Raw genomic sequence first — 16,467 nt, 5'->3', positions numbered from 1 at the left:
AAAAACTAACGAAGTAACGCACCATGTAGTAACGGTAACTGCGTTACTGAATTTAAAAGGTTATGTGTTAGAGTACTAGTTACAGCCAAAAATAACGGCGTTAGTCCCAACACTGATCATTATAGAGCAAGCCAGGAAGAAAGATAGGTCGTTATGGCTCGTGAAACACTTCGAAATGTGGAGAAGCTGTGAACAAAAAGATGGGAAGATAAAATGGGAAAAATAAACGGGGTGCTCTCTTTTCCTCTCCCTCTCCTGACAGCCCGTCAGTCTCGTGCAGCTCGCTGAACCTGTAATGAGTGACCGACAGTAACAAATAAATATATGTATAACTAGTTTAGCTAGTTCCAGAGTAGATAAACTAGCTAAGTGTGTTAGGTCTAACTCTTAGTGTATTTTTGCTCTGCTCAACGGTCCGTCACAGCGGCGGAGCTGTGATCATGCAGAGCTGCGTGTTCTCCGTCAGCAGCAGCTGATCTGATCTCTCTCTCGCGTCCGGTTAGACTTCACTCGCGTCTATGTTCAAATCTATCAGATCTAGCTAGTTCTAGTTAATTATATGGCTGCCTGCGTGTCAAAGGACCTAAACAATAAGCGTTGCTTGGCAACGGCGTGTGGCCGCAAAGTATAGCGCAGCATTATGTATATGTTTATATGAGGGGTCAAAATCCCATGCTCATAAAATGCTAGTAGCCTATATTATTTCTCTTCATTCTCCACGCCCCAAAATAAATAAATAAATATACCAATTTTAGGAAAAGTAACAAAGTTTGAGCAGTGTGGGTTTTATATTAACTGTTACACATATTTCAAAACGCGAAGTGTAATAACTGCAGTTTGCCTCCCTGTCAGAATGACAAAGATCCTCAGTGAAGCTCGAGCTTCACTGAGGATCTTTGTAGTGAGAAACATGCATGTTTCTCACTACATTATACAACTTATTAAAAAGATCAGTTCAATGCAACTAATGTCGTCTCAGTGTTATTGCATGATGTTAAAATTGGTTTGCCATGAATTTAGTGATGGATTGTAAACATTTGAAATGTAGCATTTAAGTGTTTCTCAGTTACAAGGTTGTTGTTTTAATAAATCAGACACCGATGGTGCAGCGCTGTGCTGTACCTCTTTATATAGGCTTTTTTTCTTTAACAAATAGTTTTTGCGCTGATCAGGGGGTACTTGGCTGAATTTTTTTTTCAAAGGGGGGTACATGAGTGAAAACAGTTTGAGAACCACTGGTCTAAGGAATAGATAGCGCAGTGCAGTGATGTCCTCCGTGCAGCTGGTTCAAAGCCCGGAATGGATGTATTTTAATCATTGCTTTTCAACTTTCATGACTGATAAAAGGCCCTCTCCGCCCAAAAGCACTCTCTAGTCTTTTCTCAATAACCCAATACACACAATTATCAATCTTTAATTGCAAATAGAACATGATATTCAGTGTGTGTGTGCATCGAATATTTTTCAAGGCAAAGATACGTTAAACCCACTGCAGCCTTGCACTTCGCCAGGAGAGGTCGTAACTGAAGCTTCGAGAAATGAACCTATTTCCGACACAATTATCCAAGTGGTTCGACGCTTCATTCAAAGCTTCATTTTGCCATCACTACCAGAGCCATAGAATATAATAGAATATCTATCTATCTATCTAGCGCTGTTGCAGTCATGTCTCCTCATCATGAATATTCTCATCAGACTCCGGCGCACTTCCTGGGGGCTTGCTCCTCATGCCTAAAACCCGCACGTGACTTTGCCTTGTAGCACTTCCGGTTCCCTTTGGGCCAATGAGACCGCATGCGACAGCTGCATCCGGTGGAGGTTGAACCTGCAGGAAGTTGTAGGAAGTTGTACTTCCAAATATGGTCAGAAGAGACAGGTGGTGTCACCATAGATATATATAAAGATAGATAGATGTTTATATATATCTATGGGTGTCACTGTCACAGCTCTGCCCGATCTGCAGTGCGCATGTGCGAGATGGTCCGCCATATTGGACAACTACGTACGGCAACCCAAGTAGGACACTTGACACAGTGGCTTTTGGCAAAGCTCAAAAAGAAACAGAGAGAGAGAGAGAGATGAGTTATTGTTATTACAACGTGACTTCACTATTATTTAATAACTCTTTTTATTGGGTTCTTTTATTTGGGGTTAAGTACATTGTCAGAATAAGTGAGAAATAAATTTAACTTCTGTTAGACAGCTATCATACTGAATACATATTTACTGTGAATGTATGCAAAGATGTATGGCATATAGCTGTCTAACAGAAGTTACATTTAATTTCGTAATTTCGGAGAAACCAGCTCGAGTGCGCTAGAATTTGAAAATACACAACCAGAGAAAATCTGCCCCTTCCTTACAGAGCCCCTCCTCCAACACACACGCATGCGCACATGACCAACGAGGGCACGAGTTTGTGCACAGATGGAAGGCTGACAGGCAGGTAGGCCATCCCATAGATATATATATATCTATGGGATGCATATTGGATGTATTATTTGTATCTTATTGTGAATGAATGTCTTGCACTTATGTTGATAAGTTGATGATATCCTCACCGAGCTTTTGTATGTTTTAAAAATGTTCAATAAAACATTTATAAAAAAAATGTCAAGTGCACAAGATGGCGTCTATCAACTTCCGGCGGCTGGGTGTGCGGCCGAGTACTTCCGGTTTGAGTACAGAGTTTTGACAGTTTGTTATGTCACACCAAGAGCAAGAATGAGCTGATTTCGGGGTAAAGAAAAGCGATTGGCCTTCCAGCGGGTAAGAAAGTCGGCACTACATTGCTGTGTGCCCCTTTGTACAAATTCATCCCGTTATCAGAATCAGAATACCTTTAGTCCCACAGAGGGGACATGTGCAGCGTGACAGCAGGAAAGAGCCACAGACTAGTGATGGCAGTTTGACACTGAAGCTTCGAACGGAGCTTCAACCCTGGACTTCCTATTCCATAGAAGCAGTGCTTCTGCTTCGAAGCTTGCTTCAAATCACGTGACATGTGACGTCCGAAGCAGCAACTGCTTCATTTCCTGAATGAATCACTCACTGGTTCGCGGTCCATTCACGCGATTCAATGCACTGCCTCGTCTCGATTCTGACAGGTTGAAACAGTTTCAAACTTGAGTGGCCTGGTCTGGCAGCTCCCCCCGCACGGCCTTGTAACGTGTACTCCTTTGAACATGTTTATATGATGATTAGGACTTTAAGAACAATGTTACACTCAGACAACAATCACACAGTTGTAGCAGGCTACATACAATTACTTAGGACAATAGATATGACCTTACACCGTCAGCAACTGTAAACTGCTTTGGCTTAGTGAACACCATGTCACTCACTCTGCCTGGTTTCACACCCTATTCATTACACAAAATAATTGTCAAATGAATTGAAAAGGTCGTTGATGCAACATACTAGATCAGCTCTTGGCACAAAGGAAATACTCATTAAACCGTGGATTGGTTGTGAACACATACTGTACTTACCATGGGTCTTGGCTTGTGCCATCGCTGCTCTGTTTCAGTGCGGCTGAGGACAGGGGGGACAGCAGCCAGGTTGAGTGTGGAGTAGTGTGCGCTCTGGAACAGCAGTGCAACATTAGGCGCATTCACACCGCAGTACTTTTCCCACAAAGGTTCATGAGAACTCTTTAGTTCTCATGAACTAAGTACAGATCGCGTTCACACCGGAATAAGTCCCTGAGGGAGGATTAGGCAAATGAAGCCGCTGACGTCACTTCTTCTTCTTCTGCTTTGGGTTTACTGGCAGGCCGCAAACCACTTCACGACGTATACTGCCGCCCAAAGTCCCCGGCCGGAAGTCCCCGGAGTTTCCGAGTAAATTGCCAGAACGCCGACACCTCCTCATCTCCACCGCTCCCATGTTTTCTTTTGTGTTGCCATAAGTTAGTCTCTCTGCGTTTCTGCGCTGGGCTAATGCTAATAATGCTAATGCTAATAATGCGAGGATAATAAAATGGCGGCTTCACAAAACTTTTTGGGAGTTTTACGGGGCATGGTTTGCAATCCTTCCAGCCAATCAGACATAGGAACCCTTTTCTCCCACGAAAGTCCCTGCTCTCTAGCAGGGACGGGAAAGGGGGTGAAAAGGTTCTCATTAACTAATTTTAGTTCCGGCTCTTTTTGGTGTGAACGCGACATTTCGGAACTAAAGTGGGAAAAGTACTGCAGTGTGAACGCGCCTATAGTGGTTGCAGAGTGCTGTTCCAGCTACACAGGAACACTTTGCCACTGCAATCTCCACAGGTGAACAGTTCTTAAAACAAAATGTCAGTCATTTTACATTTAGGACACTGCTTCAATACAACACAGACAAATGAGAGAGCTGAGAGCAGGCTGATCAGGCAAGTGGTAGGTGTGGGAAAAGGCCATGTCAGGTTGTCAGTCACATCACATACACAGAAGTTCTGCTGTTTGGAATACTGTAATTTAATGACATTCAAACAGATACGCTTGTATAGCCTGTCTCAGCTCTCTCAATGTATTACCTTATATTATAACTACATAAAATAGTGTCAGTAGAACGTTGAACAGCTTAACATAGATGTAGGGTACAGAACCAGCACTTACCTAACACTGGCCAATACAAATGGACCCTACATGGATTATACTAACCATTCAGTAAAGAACAGCAGCCGTCACAACCAGTTTCTGGGGTTTCCATGAAAGCAGAGACGGTTTTCAACCTCATTAAGAATCTTTGATGAAAGCTAAGTTTGGGTTTAGCTAATGTATTTATCATTTTACACGAGAGGGTTACAAAACGAAAATAAATCTGTAGCCCCTTCATGCTACACACACATAGCTAGCTACCAGTTGATGTGAGCAAATGTATTGTCACTATGTAATCTGTTGCAACACGTCAGCTAGCTGGGCTTATTTGAATCCTAAATCACAGGTTACCTACTCGAGCCACATCAAAACCCCAGAACATGAACCTGATTGAGGCTTTGAACCGATTAACACTTGTTATGTTCCTCCCTACTCTGAGATCGTGAGGCTTTTCATGCTTTCTCATGGACCTGCAACAGCTCACTCTCCCTGAAGGTAGATCTTTGTTTGAAACTGTGGGGAATTGGATATCATTCATGTTATCCAAAAAAACGTAATAGTACATCATTAAAACGCGTTACACTGTATCAAGACTGTCAAGTTGTCAAAGTTAGCCAGTAACTACAGCTTTGTTTGTCACTTACCTTCATAATTGTCGACGTAGCTGGATATGTACATCTTGAACCCCTTTTCTCTTTTGCTCCTCGGGGCTCAGCCTGCCGCTTGTACCAGCCGATGTACATCACTGATGTTAACCTTCGGTAGGTCTTGGAGACATCGAGTGTAAAATAGTGTCTATATAATATCTATACCAGGGGTACTCAAATACAAATCTTAAAGGTCCAAAATAAATGTTTCAATAAGACAAAGGTCCGTTTATTACGGTCATTCAAACTTTTAAACAATTGCAACAAGATTCTTAACACGAGGTTGCAAAAACTAAAATAATCTGAATGCAGCAGTTTTCATTGTTATTGTGTCTGTGCTTGACCCCTCAGAGTCGCAGTGTAAGAGCTGCACAGTTATGAATAAAGGCAGCTGCACCCTCTTTCATTCAGCATTACCATTATTGCTTTATAAATGTCTTGCCCCCTTGTGTGTCCACTGAGGTTCGTCAGGCCCAACACATCTTCAACAAACTCCCCCTTTGCCTCATCATAAAAACTCACAAACACCAGCAACTGAGCATTGTCAGTGGTGTCAGTGGACTCACCCACAGCTAAGGAAATGCACTGTGCATTTTTTATTCCATCACAAAGCTGATGAATCAAATCACCAGCCAGTATTTATGTTCTTCTGGTTGCTGTGCAATCTGAGAGGGGGATTTGCTTGATTTGACCTGTTATTTCCTCTTTTTGTTTGCCTTCAACATGGTCTCCATCACTTCAGTCATGCATTCTTTTATACTCAGTTATTATCCAGTGGAAAGCCCTTACCTACTGGCCTAGTTACATCAAAGTGGTTACTTTTTTTTGGCTGGGCAGTGTAGTTTTAAACACCGTCTTATTTGACTTTCTCAGGACTTAAAACAGTTTTTTGGGGGCAGACCCCCTCAAAGAAAACAATATATTTACACACGTAAGGTCATCATCTTAATAGTTGTGTATGCTCATCCGTGAGCAGAGCATCAAGTTGACATGTTTATTACAGCTGAATGCGGCGATTACCATTTTGTTCAGCGAAACGCCTCACAAACGTATTAAGATCAAAGCTTTAGTGCGTTTTGATTCAATGCTGAGTACAGCCACACTGACAGGCTCTTCTCTGTCAGTGTAGACCGCAACTACCTCATTCCTTCAGTGCTTGGGTCCGAATGCTTCTCGTTTTGCGCCGTCCAGTTAAAAATGAAATCGCCGCCAAATCGTATGTCCACGCTCGCGCCAGGACCGGGGGAGGGGTTACATGACGTGCATCTTGTGCTGCATTCACTTGCACTCGGACATTAGAGACTTTCTCTCATAAATGTCCGATGAGCCACAACTTTTCTTTCAAAACAAAGCTGCCAACTGGGGTGGCAGCTGGGGTGGCAAGGCCTATTTTTAGGGTGTCAGTTGCCACCCCGGTAGGTGAAACTAGGCTACTAGCTACAGTACAGATGGAACTAGATGAGCTGTTAACTCTCGCTCTGAATTTTTTTTGTTTTTGTTTAAATTCTCGCTCTGACTTAGACAGGTTGAAAGAGACACACACATTTTTCCCACCCGCATTCCGCGAAGACCCGCCCTACTGGGCCTCTGATTCGCAGATTGTTTGGGGGGAAAAAACGCTGACTGGATGCTGAATGTGATTGGACCAAAGCGTTGACACACACAGGTGGAACACAGTGGAACAGTCAGACATGCAGAGCGCTGTTTGCAGTGGACATAGCGGAGAATTTTGACTCGTTGCGAATGCGTTGTGGCGATGTCTCACATATAATACAGAGAGATAATACATATGAAAAGTATAATTTGCTCAGAGTCCGGAGACAGTGGTGGTTCGGTCCGGATCCGGACCGGAGTCCGTAGTTTGAGGATGCCTGATCTATACGCTATCTATCACTCTTCCCTCTACCACTCCACCGTAGACCGGAAGTTTACAACCGCACACTCAATGAACCGGAAGTTGATAGACGCCATCTTGTGCAACTAGCCTATTGCAAGCCCCCAGGAAGTGCAATATGGTCTAGCTGCGGCCGCGGCCAGTACACGGCGGTACACGATGGTACACGACACGCCCACCTGACACTACGGTGGCTGAGAGGCATGGCAGACGAAAAGCGAATTGACGACAACTACGCCGCCTACGGTGGAGACCGTACATGCAGGGACGCCCCTGGTCAACTTGGGGCCCCAAGCGACATTGTGAGATGAGGCCCCCCCCAACCGACAGGAGTGAAAAAAAAATCCTGTTTATTATTATTATTATCAACACAGTTACTTTTTTATACAGTGAGGTAAATGGTAAATGTGCATGTATGTCGTTCAGTATTCGTTTACAGGTGAATACGTCTGCATTTCCTGCCAAATACTAGCCTCAGAAAGATTAAAATATAATTAATGCAAATAAATTACTTTTACTAATAATAATAATCAATTCAATAATATAAATACTATATTATTTTATTATAATATAGTTGTAATATAGTCAAGATAAAACATGCTTATGACATGCTCAAAACTGATATTTCTTAAATCTGTATTCTAGTTCCCTCTGTCAGCAATGTATCAACAACTACACACACATTTCTATCAGTATTTCTATGTGTTGTGGTTGACATGATGATGACTGTTAGGAGTTAAGCGGAGAGGCTGAGTCACCATGATGATGACTGTTAGGAGTTAAGGGGAGAGGCTGAGCGTCACCATGATGATGACTGTTAGGAGTTAAGCGGAGAGGCTGAGTCACCATGATGATGACTGTTAGGAGTTAAGGGGAGAGGCTGAGCGTCACCATGATGATGACTGTTAGGAGTTAAGGGGAGAGGCTGAGCGTCACCATGATGATGACTGCTAGGAGTTAAGGGGAGAGGCTGAGCGTCACCATGATGATGACTGTTAGGAGTTAAGGGGAGAGGCTGAGCGTCACCATGATGATGACTGTTAGCAGTTAAGGGGAGAGGCTGAGTCACCATGATGATGACTGTTAGGAGTTAAGGGGAGAGGCTGAGCGTCACCATGACGATGACTGTTAGGAGTTAAGCGGAGAGGCTGAGCGTCACCATGACGATGACTGTTAGGAGTTAAGCGGAGAGGCTGAGCGTCACCATGACGATGACTGTTAGGAGTTAAGGGGAGAGGCTGAGCGTCTCCATGATGATGACTGTTAGGAGTTAAGGGGAGAGGCTGAGCGTCACCATGATGATGACTGTTAGGAGTTAAGGGGAGAGGCTGAGCGTCACCATGATGATGACTGTTAGGAGTTAAGGGGAGAGGCTGAGCGTCACCATTAAATGTGCAAATTGACATAAAAATGAATAAAACGGGAAAAAATTCTCCATGTTTTTTAGGCTGTAAACTTTAACTGTTATGTAAGCCAACTAGACAGACAGTTTATCACTCTTCCTCCTGTACATTAGCAGGTAAAAGGCATCACATACTTGAATGAATGGTAAATAAAGAATGCTGGAAATAACTGCATCTCCATTAGCCTATATGCTCTGCAGAGACTGCCTTCTTCATGTCGTGAATTGCAGCTGATGTTTTAATATGGCAATTGGCAATTTGACTTATACAACATTCGTAAGTTGTACATTTGACTCATACAATAACCCACCTTCGAGTGGTGCTCTAGTTTCTTCATGTTTTGTTTTTTGCGCCGGACTGAAACTGTCTTTTCACCGACATCTCTTTACCTGCACTAGTGGCCGTATCAAAGCCGTGATTGGTCAGATGTGGATTCATTGCAACGGTGTCGGGTTACAGACGTGCTCCCCTTGTCACCTCTCACTCTCGCGGGGGTGCACGGAGAACTGAGCGGAGAACTGCACACATCAGCTGAGGCCCTCTGGGCGGGGCCCCATGCAGCCTGCGTGATTGGCCTGTAGGGAGGGGCGGCCCTGCGTACATGGCATGTTATTGTAGCATTTTAAGCAACTAAATTAATAACCTATCCGTTTTAAGCAACTATTAGGCGTTTTAAGCCACTATTAGGCAAATAAATTAATAACCTATCCGTTTTAAGCAACTATTAGGCATTTTAAGCAACTAAATTAATAACCCATCCGTTTTAAGCAACTATTAGGCATTTTAAGCAACTAAATTAATAACCCATCCGTTTTAAGCAACTATTAGGCAAATAAATTAATAACCTATCCGTTTGAGAACCCCTTGGAACCCCTTATCCCATTTTGATGGTTGACATCTCATTTGAACAGTGAAAGCCAGAATATTGTAAAAATGCTTACCAATGATGTATTAATAATAGGATATATATAGCGCCTTTCATGAGACCCAAGGTCCCTTTAAAAAGAAGGACAGGAGTAGAAACAAACATAACAAAAGGCAGTCAGACAAAACAACAAATAGATTTGGGGCCAAAGGCCTTGGCAGACAGATGGGACTTGAGGGCCCTTTTGAAGGCATCAAGCGTGGGGATGTTGCAGATCTCCGCAGGGAGAGCGTTCCAGAGAGTGGGGGCTGCCATACTGAAGGCTCTGTCCCCGAAGGATCGCAGGTTGGTGCGGGGGGCCAGAGTCTGAAGACCGCAGGTTCCGGGGTAGAGCATGTGGGAATTGTATTGATTGAGCCAGTGTTTCATCGTGTACTTTCAACTGCAGTATATGGTCAGGCAAGTTCAGCATTCACTGTGATGTATATCAAATATGACACTGATACCGTTTTCCTCAATGAACATTTATTGAACAGAACATCAAATGGAAAATCAGAGCTGGTCAACTTAAAAAAATATTGAATAAATAATAAACTCCTCGGAATCTTTCACAAGTCCTTCAGCCTTTGGTGCGCTTCCTCACTCATGTTCTTGGCGAGGTCATGAGAACAAAGTTCCATCTTACTGATAAGACAAGATGGTATAAAGAAGTCATATGTAATATTATAAAATCACATGCATCAGGGGTTGTACACTTTAATGTGTCCATTCACTAACCGACTCTTTAGGAAGGAAGCTGTAAGGCCTCTTGTTATAGGAGTGGTCCTCATCAGTGTCCAGGGGCATCTGTAGACAGTCAACCATTATTTTGACAGTGCTTTACATGCACGGTTTAACTCCTCCAAAAATGATCCAGGCTCGATTCAGAATGACACAGTACCACACAAAACAAATGTTGCATGTACCATAAGTTCTATGTAGTATGTGTTTTAGGAGTAGTAACCCATTCTGAAACAGGCACACAGGGTCATAGATACGTTGAGCGATACACTGACCATGGTGCTGCTTGCATGCGTCCTTTTACGACTGATCCTGAATGTACGTGGGACATTGTCGCTAAGGGTCACCCTGCCTTCCTCACTATAGTGAGCAAACCTCTTTCCATACCTGCAATTAAGACACATTTTCTTCACCAGAAGGTTGAATTTTAGAGCCAGGTGTTCCCCCCAAATCTTCTTGATAATACAATTACAAATTCAAATGTTTTTGTAGCACTGCAGCATACCCTTCCAGTCCAAAGTGTTCCACCAGGATAACACACCACCACCTTCTCAGGAGAGACATGTCATGCTAAAGAAAGAGCATCAATTTTCATTAAGTTTGTTATAGCATTTTAATGTGACTTCTTTCCTTAATACTTACAATGCTGAAGTCAAAGCTGGCCTCCATGGCAAAATACCAGGCATACTGTAATGAGAATGTTATTAGCACATGCAAGACATAATGTACACGTGACGGCTGGGTGTGACCCGGTCCTTTCACAAAATGGAGACTGGAAGGTGTCCAAGTCCAATTTGTTGAGCTCTGGGCGTGCTCCATCACGGAGTGTTGTGTTGTTTGTCTATAGGTGAATAAAATAGAATACAATTTAAGTGACTTTAATATTGGAAATAGTAAACTCCTTAAACAAGCAGCAATGGACTGGCCTGTATAATCCTATGGGACAAAGCTGGTCATACTTCCTCACTTTCAGAAGGTAACCCTTTAATGCACAAAACAACCTCTAGATTTCACTGTGGTTCGAACAGAAAGCCCTTCAGCTAGTTTAAACGTCAGGCCTACAGCATAAACCCCATCTAAAAACAGAGGCTCTGTCCTAATTACCTGATTGCATCCACCTGGGTTACTTGGCTCTACCCAATAACTACCATTTAACTTTAAACCACACTTAAAATAATAATTATACATATTTACATGTCTACAGTATAAGAGCTAATACATGTTTTAAATAAAAAACATTCAAATGTGAAAGACACCTTCAATTAATATTTAAAACTTACATAAAATCAGATTCTTGTAAAAATTAGAGTACATGCTGTTCAGTTAGCATATATGCTAAGTTAACTGAACGTCGAGCATGTCAAGCTAAGATATATATATATATATATAGCAAAATAAACACAATTACACTGCGCTAAACAGCCACATCGACAAACAAACGAGAACCTAAATAGTATGTAATTATATCTAAAACCACAATACGTTAAGTACCTGTACTCGGTGCGCCATGTTGTTTGTTGTCTGTAAACCTCACGTGTTGGGCGTGCTCTCTTCTGACCATATTTGGAAGTACAACTTTTCGCGGCCGCAGCTAGACCCTTCTCAGCTACCGTAGTGTCGTATCAGGTGGGCATGTCAGGTGGGCGTGTCGTGTACCATCGTGTACCATCGTGTACTGGCCGCGGCCGCAGCTAGACCCTTCTCAGGAAGTGCGCCGGAGTCTGATGAGAATATTCGTTGTGGCCAAACGGCGGTACTACACTTCCTTTAGGTTGCTGGGCCCGGAAACCCTTTTTCTCATTGACTTACATTCAGCTTACATTGGGAAAGAGTGGTCTGTAACTCGTTGGATTTGTAAAATATTATACTCCATGGGCTGTATGATTCAATCTTGTAGCCTACCGTAAATGTTGTATTAAATAAAGTTAATATTACCGACGTTAGATTAACGTCCCTGTAGCTTATTATTGCACTTAGAAGCGTATTGCACTGTGTGTGTATATATATATATATGCGATCTTTGGCGCCCCCCAGGTTGGGAACCACTGGGTTAGGGGATCAGTTGGACCTGCATTTTAGTATGTTTGAGTTGAGAAGAGCAACTATTAGTGCTCGCCAAACCACTCCTGGGAAAGATGGTGTTTGTTACAAAATGCTGGAACACATGACAGATAACTCTCTAGTCATTGTGTTAAGGTTGTTTAATAGGGTGTGGGATTCTGGCCAACTTCCTTCAGAGTGGAAACAAGCGATAATAGTGCCCATCCTGAAGCCAGGGAAAGACCCTTCAGATCCATCTAGCTACAGGCCTATTGCCCTGACATCTCATTTATGCAAAATCATGGAGAGAATGGTTACAGAAAGGTTAACATATATCTTAGAAAGTAAAGCTCTGTTGTCCCCATATCAAAGTGGGTTCCAGAGGGGTCGGAATACAATGGATTCTATATTGTGCTTAGGATCAGACATCAGGAAAGCACAGACCAACAAGGAAGTAGTGATTGCAGTCTTATTTGATATTGAAAAGGCTTATGACATGCTCTGGAAGGAAGGACTACTAATCAAGTTCAAATCATTGGGAATTGGTGGTAAAGCATATAATTGGGTTATGATTTTTTTACTGGACAGAAAAATACAAGTAAGAGTAGGTGCAGAATATTCAAGTGTTTATGCTGTGGAAAATGGTACTCCGCAAGGTAGTGTGTGTAGTCCGTTGCTGTTCAATATAATGATACATTTTTAACCAAGTTAATCCAAGTGTGGGGAAATCTTTGTGTGCAGATGATGGGGCTTTGTGGGCAAAAGGCTGCAATGTAGCACATGTTGGAAAGAAAATACAAGCTGCAATAGTTGAAGTGGAGAAAGGGACAAATACATGGGGATTCAAACTGTCAGTAGCTAAGACGCAGGTCATTTGTTTTACTAAACGGCAGAACATTGCTCCTATATGGTTAAAATGGTATGAGCAACATCTTGAACAGGTTAATACAATAAGATTTCTTGGTGTTTGGTTTGACGGAAAGCTAACATGGAGCAGTCATATAGGAAAAGTTCAAAATAAATCTAAAAAGGTCTGTACTTCGGTGTTTGGCGGGGCAGGAGTGGGGAGCGAGTAGGTCATCACTTCTGAATATATATCGGGCACTCATGAGACCTGTATTCGATTATGGGTGTGTAGCGTTCATGGCAGCAGCAGAATCAAACCTTAAAAAGCTGGATGTCCTCCAAGCTCAGGCCCTGAGAATATGTAGTGGAGCTTGTAGGAGCCGCATTTAAGTTTATTTTGTTTTGATTTATTTGGAACCTTTATTAATGCATTGTTCTGTTTCAGTGAGAGGTGTGCTTTGCTCAGGTGAAGGGGGCGGGGCTAAGGCTTTAAGTTGGAGGTGCGGTGTGTGACGGAGGAGCAGCAGGCAGCAGCAATACCGTCATTGACACGCAGACGCAACCTTATACTTAGTAAAATACAGATTATTAGGATCTGCTGTTTAAGTTTATGTTAAATATTGTTTTCGTATTTTGTTTTGCTGGAAATAAACGTTGAAAAGCAACTGAAACGTCCAGTGGATTGTGTACTGCGAGTCTGACACTGCTTCCGAGGCCCAAGCTCTACATGTGGCCAAGAACAATAACTTTTGAGGTGAAGGTAACAAGACAAACTTTTTGGGATTTTGGCCACTACAGAGCTTTTAAAACATCTCCAGTATCAGCAATGCAGGTGGAAATGGGAGAAATGCCTTTAAGGATAAGAAGAGTGAAGTTAATGTTGGCATTCTGGGTAAACCTTCAGGGGCACAGTGATAGTCATCCTGCGAAAAGTATTTTGAAAGACTGCTGGGAGCACAATGATTCACATTTAACAAGTGTTGGATGGATTGGCGATGTTAAAGCAGCAAGTATAGGTTTGAATCAAATACAGTATTGCCCCACAGCTCCAAGCTCGTCCATTCCACCCTGGTTGCTCCCATTGCCAAGTGCAGACCTCAATATACGAGAGGAGTTAAAGGAAAAGAAATAACTACCAGTATGGCGCATAGTCCAGAATCACTTTGCAAGATATCACTCAGACTCAACAATCATATTTACAGATGGCTCCAAAGATCCAGAGACAGGGCGTGCAGGGGCAGCAGTTTATATCCCAGTGAGTAATACACATAGAAAGAAAAGGGTAACAGGCCATGTGTCAGTATACACCACAGAGTTGTTGGCATTGGTACTGTCATTGAAATGGATAGAGGAGAAAGAAATACATAACAGTGTAATTGCATCTGACAGCTTTTCAGCATTATCGAGTATACGATCAGGCAGATCTTCATCTAGAATGGACATCATAAATGAAATATTTCTAATTTTATATACAATGCAAAACAAAGGGCAAACATCTGGGTTCCTGCTCATGTTGGTGTGGAGGGAAATGAACAGGTGGATATTCTGGCCAAACAAACACTCAGAAGTATGAACATAGACATAGAAGTTCCACTCAGCAAAGCGGAGGTTCAAACATTCATTCAGAAATATGCACAAACAACATGGCAAGATCATTGGGACCTTAGTGATACAGGAAGACATCTTTATCACATTCAAAGGTATGTGGGGGATGGAAGGAAGGTGGGGTTTAAAAGAAGGGAGGAAAATGTCATTTATCGGATGCAAATAGGTCATACAGGTCTCAATCATACTTTAAGTATAATACAGGTCTCAATCATACATTAAGTATAATACAGGTCTCAATCATACATTAAGTATAATACAGGTCTCAATCATACTTTAAGTATAATACAGGTCTCAATCATACTTTAAGTATAATACAGGTCTCAATCATACTTTAAGTATAATACAGGTCTCAATCATACATTAAGTATAATACAGGTCTCAATCATACATTAAGTATAATACAGGTCTCAATCATACTTTAAGTATAATACAGGTCTCAATCATACTTTAAGTATAATACAGGTCTCAATCATACTTTAAGTATAATACAGGTCTCAATCATACTTTAAGTATAATACAGGTCTCAATCATACTTTAAGTATAATACAGGTCTCAATCATACATTAAGTATAATACAGGTCTCAATCATACATTAAGTATAATACAGGTCTCAATCATACATTAAGTATAATACAGGTCTCAATCATACATTAAGTATAATACAGGTCTCAATCATACATTAAGTATAATACAGGTCTCAATCATACATTAAGTATAATACAGGTCTCAATCATACATTAAGTATAATACAGGTCTCAATCATACTTTAAGTATAATACAGGTCTCAATCATACATTAAGTATAATACAGGTCTCAATCATACATTAAGTATAATACAGGTCTCAATCATACTTTAAGTATAATACAGGTCTCAATCATACTTTAAGTATAATACAGGTCTCAATCATACATTAAGTATAATACAGGTCTCAATCATACATTAAGTATAATACAGGTCTCAATCATACTTTAAGTATAATACAGGTCTCAATCATACTTTAAGTATAATACAGGTCTCAATCATACATTAAGTATAATACAGGTCTCAATCATACACTAAGTATAATACAGGTCTCAATCATACTTTAAGTATAATACAGGTCTCAATCATACTTTAAGTATAATACAGGTCTCAATCATACTTTAAGTATAATACAAGTCTCAATCATACTTTAAGTATAATACAGGTCTCAATCATACATTAAGTATAATACAGGTCTCAATCATACTTTAAGTATAATACAGGTCTCAATCATACTTTAAGTATAATACAGGTCTCAATCATACATTAAGTATAATACAGGTCTCAATCATACTTTAAGTATAATACAGGTCTCAATCATACTTTAAGTATAATACAGGTCTCAATCATACATTAAGTATAATACAGGTCTCAATCATACATTAAGTATAATACAGGTCTCAATCATACTTTAAGTATAATACAGGTCTCAATCATACATTAAGTATAATACAGGTCTCAATCATACATTAAGTATAATACAGGTCTCAATCATACTTTAAGTATAATACAGGTCTCAATCATACATTAAGTATAATACAGGTCTCAATCATACATTAAGTATAATACAGGTCTCAATCATACTTTAAGTATAATACAGGTCTCAATCATACATTAAGTATAATACAGGTCTCAATCATACATTAAGTATAATACAGGTCTCAATCATACATTAAGTATAATACAGGTCTCAATCATACTTTAAGTATAATACAGGTCTCAATCATACTTTAAGTATAATACAAGTCTCAATCATACTTTAAGTATAATACAGGTCTCAATCAT

This window comes from Gymnodraco acuticeps, unplaced genomic scaffold, assembly GCF_902827175.1.
Source record: "Gymnodraco acuticeps unplaced genomic scaffold, fGymAcu1.1, whole genome shotgun sequence".
Taxonomy (NCBI): Eukaryota; Metazoa; Chordata; class Actinopteri; order Perciformes; family Bathydraconidae; genus Gymnodraco; species Gymnodraco acuticeps.
Note: the sequence above shows the minus strand (reverse complement) of the source record.